We start from the raw sequence: 9,209 nt of genomic DNA on the forward strand, positions 1-9,209 counted from the left end.
TTACAAGGGTATGCTTTGGGGTAGTGATTTCAAATGTAGGTACTGAAGGGGAGCGTTTCTAATAATTTGAGCAAGCACTGTACCTGACTTATCTGCTTCTGCGTGCATTTTCTGAGTTTATGCGTGGTAGTCCAGTACATGCAGGCATTCCAGCAGATCCCTGTATTCAATGCGCGCAGTTTGCTGCTCGGTTAATTTATCCACATTTGATACTGTGTCCCACTCTAGCTCACCCAGACCCTCCTCCACCGCCTACGGTCTCGGTTTATTGTTTGTCGTGCTCCAATAGTAGAGCTGATCGCTGCCCCCCTCATTATGACCTTGAAGGCCTCCCATTCTGTTAGTGATGAGGAAGCTGTGTTTGTGTTGTGTAAAGTAAGTGTAGATGGTGGTAGCTATATGGGCACTAAAGACTCCGGGCAAGATGTACGACCCATTTTTGCATGCGCAAATGGGTTAGCGACTAATAGGGCCATGTACAAACCCTATTTAGCGAGTCACAATTTATTTGCGACTCGCTAAATAGGATTTGCACCTCGCAATTAGGAAGGGGTGTTCCAAGGGCGTCCCTTCCTAATTGTGACTTGCTACCCTATGTAAGAATGTTTTTCGACTGCAATTGCGGTTGCAAAACACTTGCAATTTACCGCCCTCTTCAAGAGGGTGGTAATCCACTCGCAAATGGGAAGGATTCCCTAGGGTACCACTTTCCCTTTGCAAATGCAGGCGGAAATATTTTTTAGGGGCAGGCAGTGGTCCCAGGGACCACTACCTGCCCTTAAGAAATGAAACAAAAAAGCTTAATGTTTTAATTTAAAAAAATTTTTTCTCTCTGAGTTTTACATAGCATGAACTGGACCCGAGACATCGGGTATCAGAGCTTTACATGAGCACCAGTTTCGTTACAGAAGGACACATTAATTTTTGTTTGGCACGGGGAGATTAAGTGATTTGTGCAGAATCACAGGATGTTGAGCGTCGTTGCCGAGACTCTGACCCGGTTCCCCAGCTTCTAAGTCAACCGCTCCAGCCGTAAGGCTACATCCTCTCCCCTAAATGCATCCTGGTTTCCTTTAAGGAAAAAAGGCTGCATTAAAAAAAAATTCTGCTATTCGAAATGTGAACCTCATGTAGTTCTGGGGGTCATCTGCAGACAAACTCCTTGGTGGGACATCAGGGGGCTTCTACTTCCAGCTGTTCATGACTGGGTAAGTTCCAGGGAATTGTGATCAGAGAGTGTTTTCCCGAGTTATGTTAACTATTATGTGTAATGTGGGTCAGTAACGTGGGAGAACATAGGATATGATCTATCCGTGTATGCCGTGCGTGTGACAGGAAGTAAAATGAATATTCCCGCATTCCTCTGTTCTGACTGCACCATGCGTTAGTTAGGGACCATCCCTGGGACCAGGACTGGAGGGCTTTGGCCTGGGGGATTGTTGCTGCTCCCCGTGCAGGAGCAGTCCAGGTCTATGTCTAGTACTGTGTTAAAATCGCCACCTAGTATCCATGGGTACATGGACCAGTCGGCCAGTTCTGTGTTAACCCAGGCCAGGAATGTGTCTTGCTCTGTGTTTAGAGTAGGCTGGCTTAGTATATGGTGCTCACTTATGCATGTGTAGCACCCTGCACTAATCCAGACAACCCTTATGGTGACTTTAGTGGTCTAAGACGGCCTTAGAAAGCTCTCTAAGTGGTCCAGAAGGAGTGTAAAGCCGCTTGGTTTTACCAGCACTAATCATATAGTGTAGGTTAAGTGAAAAAGAACCACACACGGTAGTTATAAAAATATGTATTTATTATAAACACTCATCGCAATACATACAATACTTTAGTAATAGAACACGTAAGTACCACATGTGCACAGTGGTCTCCATGGGGAGACCAAACAATATTCTTAAATAGTGGAATGCAAACCACGACCTAAGTCGAGACTGAACCCAGAAGACGTAGAAGAGCAAGGCACCCAAGGAACCACCCAAGGTAAGTACCCAGGAACCCCACAGAGGCCATGTACAAAGTGGGAACACAACCGCGTGCTTAATACAAGTGAATGGGTAAATCGCGGTTGCAGTTTTTAAGAAGCAGGACCCTTCCCAGAGAACCCTGAAGAAACCCTGTGGAAGATTGAAGGTTGAAGAGTCACCCACCCCTTGGATACCCCGGGAACCAGGACACCGCCACCAGGGATACCAGGTGCGTCCATATACCACAATGGAAGACTTCAGTGAAGGTGCCACATGGGAAGAAGGCAAAAGAGTCCGGTGGAATCCAAAGGTGTATTCAAGATGAGGGGTACCTGCAAGCGGAGGGGACAGAGTCTATGCTACTCAGGAGTGACCAGGAGGCACGGAAGACGAATGGCCGCCAATGTCGGAGATGCAGGAGAGTTGATGGTAACCTTGAAGCAGCAGCTGTGCAGACCAGGCAACACTGTGGAAGACCAGGAGCCATTCATGAGCTGTCCCACGTCTTATGTCAAGAGCCAGGGGGTCGGTGTCCGTTGGAAGCAGAAACAAGCCTTGGCAACGGCAACAAGCGTGGTTTAAAAAAAGGTGCAGTTTCAGGACCAGCAAGGTCCAAGTCATTCACCATAAGCAGGTAAATCAGAGCTGACCCAGAGCAAGCAAAGAAGCCCACTGGAGCCAAAGAAAACCCTCAAGAGGACCCACGGCCTGAAGGCACAGGAGTCGCAAAAGGACCTCAAGCAGCTCACCATAGGATGAAGGCCCACGGTGCAGAGGATGTGGTGCAGGCAAAGATCTTGCTTGCAGGAGATGCTTGAGACTGGAGCTTCTGGGAGCCCGAAGATCTTTGGTGAAGAGGGTCAACAAGCCTTGGCAACAGCAAATCAATGCTATTTACAGGAGTACTGTTCCAGCAGTTCTGACGAGTAATACTGGCTTCAAACTTGCTTTGAAGACAGTGCAGGTGTTGAGGGAGTTGCAGAATCACAACCTGTGTTGCTGAAACTTTCGGAGTCCATAAGAGCTCAGGAACAGCAGACTAGTTGGCTACATTGTGGTGCCTGCAGATGCAGGGACGTGACTCCTTCACTTCACGGGAGATTCCTTCGGGTGTCTTGGATGTCCACAGGCCTGTTGAATAACCCGTATGGAGCACAGGCACAGACGACTGGGATCCTGCTAATTAGGACCCCAGTCTCTGTGCTTCTTCCCTAAATTTGGACATGGCGAGTACTTGGGAACACCCCAGATTGGCTACTGATGTATCCTTATATGTCCCTAGTATATGGTACAAAGGTACCCAGGGTATAGGTACACCAGGGGTCCCCCACGGGCTAAAGATGTATTTTGCGACCTATGGGAGACTACTTACCATTTCCAAATCTAGAGAAGAAGCACAGAGACTGGGGACTTGATTAGCAGGATCCCAGTCAGACTAGTCAGAAAATCACAATGACACCAGCAAAAAGTGGGGGTGACCATGAATGCAGATCCTACTTTCATTCAGTGGTCATTTAGATGTCTTTATCCCAGATCTTGACAAAATGGCGTAAATGTTTCAAATAAAAAACTTAATTCAGCTCTGATATGAACCTACTACCTTTTACTTTTTGTTTTTTTTTGTTTCTTTTCATTCTTTTTCTCAAATTGTTGCATGATGTAGACACGCTGTCCTTCACCTCTATTCTGCTTGTATAATTTCATTCCTGTGCCACTACACTGGTGACATGTGGGACAACACAACTACATACACTGCATAAGATATATATTTATTTATCTTACTGACTGAGAATATAATGCTTTATCAATTTTAGGGGTTTGTTATTAGTTGGTGTGGTGTTAATTCCATTAATGGTAATCCACGTCATGTCACTGTCATAGCGATCAAGATTCAGGCTGTGTTCAATAATGAAGTTTCACTGGGGGTCTAAGGACTTGTGTCACTGAACATGTTAATTAGTGCTCACACCTGAGAGCTTAGACACCTTTATACCTCTGCCCATTTACTGCCCTACACCAAAGCCAGTGAACAGGGATGCCCCGTAACAGAAAGACGAAGCTGATGTGAGGAAAGCTCGCTCAGAGGAGGACAATCGAGAGACTGGCCACATTGTACTAAACAGGCCTTTTCTTAGAGATGAATTTTTAGAGTCTGTAATAGACACACAGTTAAGACTGCACATATGTTGTGTCCAGACATAATCTCTCCTATTCACAGTATATGTATCCTGGAAGTGTTTTCCAATGAGGAGTCTCTTAAACAAGGATTTAGTAATAGTGCAAGTTTATTCAGGCATGAATAAATAAAATCTGTGCTGCATTGCACCCACTCGATGCAGGTTGTGTCTCCAGCAAACACGCCAGAAGGAGACCTGTTCCATCACAGAGGCAAAGGTCCCGTATTAATACCGGCATAGATATCGCTGCCGGTTATTTTCTTTAACACAACCTGCACTAAGTGGGTACAATGCACCACAGATTTTATTTATTCATGTCTGAATAATCTTCCACTATTACTAAATACTCATTGGACCCTATTGAATCCCATTTGGGATGGAAATACAACCAAATTTAAGGATCTTCATGCATTGAATGTAGCCCTGAAGAAGTCGCTGCGCACAACCGTAAGCACGGCGAAACACATGTTGGCTAAGGCTGTCGTGAATAAACTGAAGCACATGTGCCAGCAAAGACTCAAGATTTTGTCACACACTTATTGATATAATTGATACACTGTTAGAGTGTGCAGGGGACTGTTGGTATATGAAGAGAAGAAAGAGGATTGCAAGATAATTACGTATCCTCATGATTAACCAGACGTTCATGCGTACTTTAGAAATGTACTGACAAGGGGGGGAATTAGTATTGTGTGTAGGAATAACAAAGTAAGTGTTTATTGATTTCTTTGATATTACACCTGTAACCCTTAGTATGTTGAGGCTTTCCATTCATAACTGTCTAAATGTGCTGAAAGTATTCTTAGTTGTTTATAGAAAATGTGCACGCAATGTAACCTGTGCATTGTTAATTTAACCTAACTGTAGGCTGAAATGCATCTCTAATGTATTTTCCAGCTAGCATTTGAATTCATATTTTGCTTGTACTGTGGACTGTTGCATGCTTCTTGTGTTCCCACTGCAAGTGGACAAGGCTTCATTTGTAGGGAGAAAGAATAATTGTTCTTAGTAGCCAGAGAGGCCTGAGAAGGAGAAAAGCGATCACAGATGGAGGGCGAGTTCTCGTGGGAGGAGATGGCACCAAGGACGTATATGAAATATTTCAGCGTGTAAACAGGGAGGAGGAGAAAGGAAGCCGGAGGACACTGGAGGTGGAAATTTACTAGTGGCACAATGGGAGGTGCCTTAATTCAGTGATTGCTTATGTTCTAATGTAGTTAAGGACAGCTGACTCACTCTGATTTAGGACATAGACCTTGCCTTTTACTTTGTGGCTTCATGCTGCTTGACACTGGTTGAAATTTTTTCTTAGGAAGGCTCTAACAGCAGACACCATTTTCTTTACCACTTCTTTCTACACTTACTCTAGCCTAGGATTCCCATTTTACGGTAGTGTAGATATAGTTAGGGATTTGTAGGGCTTCAACCTGAAACTTGTAGCAATCCAAAGTGCATTTTTGGCCTTTATTTACCTAGGTTGCAGTGATTAAGTTAGCTGTTTTCATTTTGCTATAGAGCCTCAATCAGTTTCGGAGATTTAGCACAGGCACAGGCGACGCAGAAGACTGGCAGGACGACGAGACCAGGAGCCGCAGGAGTCTTCCCAGTTGTAGTCTCGGTTCCCAAAGCGAAGTCCAGCAAAGTCCAAAGTGCCAAGACGGTTAAAGATTATGTGGTTTCGGATCTGAATCTTGTCCCATGACAAATCTAAGGAACCACCCACAGGTAAACCCTCAAGTACCCTAAGGAAAGAGTTGGGATGATTTAGAGGTTCCTCCCACAGAAGAGGCTGGACAGTGGGAAGGATACTCCTGTGTCTTTTGTCTAGTTTCACGCCAGTGCTGGAGTCAACGGGTCCCTGAACTGGTTCTAACTGGAGTATGCAAGGAGGGCACCAAATCTTCTCTTCAAAGCAGTCTAGTGGTGCTGGCAAGATCTGAGATTTAGTTTCATTTTGTTTAATTTGTATTTTTACACCATAATGCTTTGATTGGTGTATATTAATCTGTTCCAAAATTTGAATTAAACAAACTAACTTGGATTTGGTTGTCGACCAAGATTCTTACTTGGAAGTATGGACATTTTAATTCTATATATTTCAAAAGGAGTTTTCTCTTTACCTCTCATGCTGTTTAAAAAATACAACGGTCTAAAGAATTTAGGAATATAGGTTCTAGTTCTCCCAAACCCTTACCTCTGTCCCCACTGTCACTGCTAACTTAGGGAGACTTCCCTCATCCTCTCTTCCTGCTACATGTTTATGAAATGGGGAGTACTGCAACATGCAGGGCCAGGCACAGTTAATTTTTCTCCTCGCGAGCCCAACAGGAAAGCCAGAGTGCCGTTGTCATTGCTTGGGTTTCTTGGTTGTGCCATATAGAGTCTCTCTACTTCCTAAGGAGAGAGGGAGATTGTGAACAACATGGGATGACTGGGGCAGGCAGCATCCACACTTCTTGGTCTCATTCAAACTGCTAAAATTACTGCCTGGCTGCTCAAGTTTAGACCCCCAAGGACCACTGCACGGTCCTAACTAGACTCCTGCCATAAGGCCTGCTTGGAAGATCGTTTAAAGAACGACATATAGAGCTGCAGCAGGTTAGGAATATCATGTTGTCTAACCCCAGGCATTAAACTGCTTATCATGCTGTACCAGATGCAAGCTATAAATTGCAAATGTGCTTTGCAAACAGGCTGAAGATTAAAATCTTTAAAAGCCCAACTTGATCTTCTCAACAATCACACTCATAAATGAAGCTAATTCATTTTTCTGGTAAATAAGTGCCTAGCCTGCTGAGCAAAATATAAGGTGTAAAGTGCAAACCAGCGGTGCAAACAGCAGAATGGTTTAAAATATACAAAGCATAACTTAATTCCATGAAGTGCCTGCACCCACACATATTCCCACCTAACACAAAAGCTCTTATCATCGCATATTATTGAATGTAATCCAAAAAAACTGTTAAAATATGATCCAAAGCAGTTCTTTCTTCATATTGTCTAGAGATCGGGTCAGGTCAGCAGAACATAAAGGTTCTAGCTGGACCATATACTCTTGGTCTGTTTTATGAACATTATCAAGAAACTAATAAACCCTATAGTTAACAAAATGTTGGTTGGATTAAAACACTCAATAACTACATGTCTGCAAGTGCTGACCCCTAACCTGATGAAAGGCTTCCTGAGGAGCTTTCTTCGTTCTTTTAAAATGGCTTGGGCAGATGCATAATATGATTATTAACATCTCCTCTGCTTTTCTGCCAAAGAGGCGACCTATCCTAGGTCGGAAGGTCCCCAAAGCAATATCATAAACAAATACTTTTTAAAAACTAAGAATAGCACACAAAGAAATAAAATTGGGAACTAAAAGAGCGATAACTGTTAATAAGGTGCCAGGAAAGTGCCTGCTTCACTGTTAGAAATGGGGTCTCTAGTTGACAGTGGTTTGCACCCTGTCCAAGTACGGACCCACAATTTAGTAAGTATAGATGTAGTACACACTACTTTTACCTGTGCTCACCCTCTGGCAGCTTGACCCAGAGCATTCAGGCTAAACTAAAGAGGAAATGTGTAAAGTATTTGTGTGAACATACACAGAGCAACACAATGAAAACACCACAAAAGTACTCCACAACAATTTAGAAAAATAGCCTATATTTATGTGGGCAAAACAAGACCAAAACAACAAAAATCCAAAATACACAAGTCAAGATATTAATTTTTAAAGATGAAATGCAGTTCTAATGCTTAGAAACACAATAACTCTGGTTGGGGCTATCATGACTTGCTTGACGGAGTTGAATCCTCAAGGTCAGGCCAGCTACGGAGTCAGGCAGACCCAGTACTGTACCTTAAAGCTGTTGAAAACCCAAGACAATGCAAGGAGCTGGGTAAGTGAGGAGTCGCTGAGGTAGTTGCAGAGTTGGTTCCTTACTGCTATGCAGGTCGTTGTAGCTTCAGTGTTCGGGACAGTGCGTTGCATCATGGAAGTGAGGCATCACTGAAGCAAGTGAGGCATCCGTTCCTGGAGGAGGTGCAGAGTCGTTGAGCCGCTGATGGCTGGTGATGATGCGAGGCGCAGGGGAGGTGATGCATCAGTTGCAGTGAGGCCTCGGTTTCGATGGCTGTGCGGTGTCAAGGAAGCGTCACTGGTCAAGCAATGAGATGTCAACTTTGCGACGTCGATGTCCTACCATAGGGCCACAGGTTCTGCATAGTGGCGGCTCTTCAGAGGTGCTGCGTGGCATATGGGTTGCCTTATAAGTCGCAGTCGTTGCATTAAGCAGGGACCACGGCTTCAGTGCTGGCAGCTGTGCCAGTTCTGAAGTGGCACTCGAAGTTGATGTGCTAATTCTTTTCTTTTTTGCAACAAAACTCACTTTCTAAAGGCCCAGGAACTGATCTGGCACCATTTGGCAGAGTAGGGTTCTCAGCAGAGGAGCCCAGGTGCTGTATGTGAAGTCTCAAACTTTGCAGCTAGAGGTGCACCACATACAAGAATTTCAAGATAATCACAAAAAAGTTGGGAAATCAGTGACAGCGAGTTTCAAGAATCTAGTTATGTTCTTCTTTTATTAATGCTTCTTTTAAATACTCATAAAATCAGCCAAAGCGTTTCATCCCACAAGCAGTGGACTTCTTCAGAGCAAATTTGCAGTGATGTCAATACATACATTCTGGTCCTGTTGTCAGGAATATAATAACGGTCTAGTAGGAGACATACATTTCCAAAATACACCGTCCAAGTCAAATTTGCAAATGGCGATCAAATCGAAGAGTACCATTCCACCCACTTATGGGTCAGGTAAGCAAAAAGGGGTTTACTTTGTATCCATGTTAAGGAGGAGGGCATAACCGCCCTATGAAAGGCACCAGGGGAAGAATTGACATGGATCACGCGAGGAGTGGTGGCATGGCTTAGCTAGGTAAAATTGCCTTTTAAGGTGGAAGATTCTAAATGGTTTCCACTTGGAGGACAGTCTTTGATGACCCTGAGACTTCCAAAAGGAGGTAAGCTCAATCCAAGCCCTTGAAAAAACTTTAGAAAGCAGGATGTAGAGAGCAA

This window comes from Triturus cristatus, chromosome 8 (assembly GCF_964204655.1).
Source record: "Triturus cristatus chromosome 8, aTriCri1.1, whole genome shotgun sequence".
Taxonomy (NCBI): domain Eukaryota; kingdom Metazoa; phylum Chordata; class Amphibia; order Caudata; family Salamandridae; genus Triturus; species Triturus cristatus.